Here is a 235-nt window from a genome sequence, read left to right on the forward strand (position 1 = left end):
ACCAAGTGGTGTCCCATTTCATAGGGGTGTGTTTTCACCCCTACTCCTTACCCCTTACCCCTTACCAAGGGGTAGGGGTAAGACTAAGAAATGGGATTCAGCCTAACTCTGCAGGGTGCCCAAACTTTTGCAGACACCATTTTTTGTTTTCTGTTATTTTTAAAGTGTAAATGATGGAAATAAATCTAACTTTTTGTGACATATTATACAGGGATGAGCGAGTACAGCATTATCT

This window comes from Etheostoma spectabile, unplaced genomic scaffold (genome assembly GCF_008692095.1).
Source record: "Etheostoma spectabile isolate EspeVRDwgs_2016 unplaced genomic scaffold, UIUC_Espe_1.0 scaffold512, whole genome shotgun sequence".
NCBI classification, from domain to species: domain Eukaryota; kingdom Metazoa; phylum Chordata; class Actinopteri; order Perciformes; family Percidae; genus Etheostoma; species Etheostoma spectabile.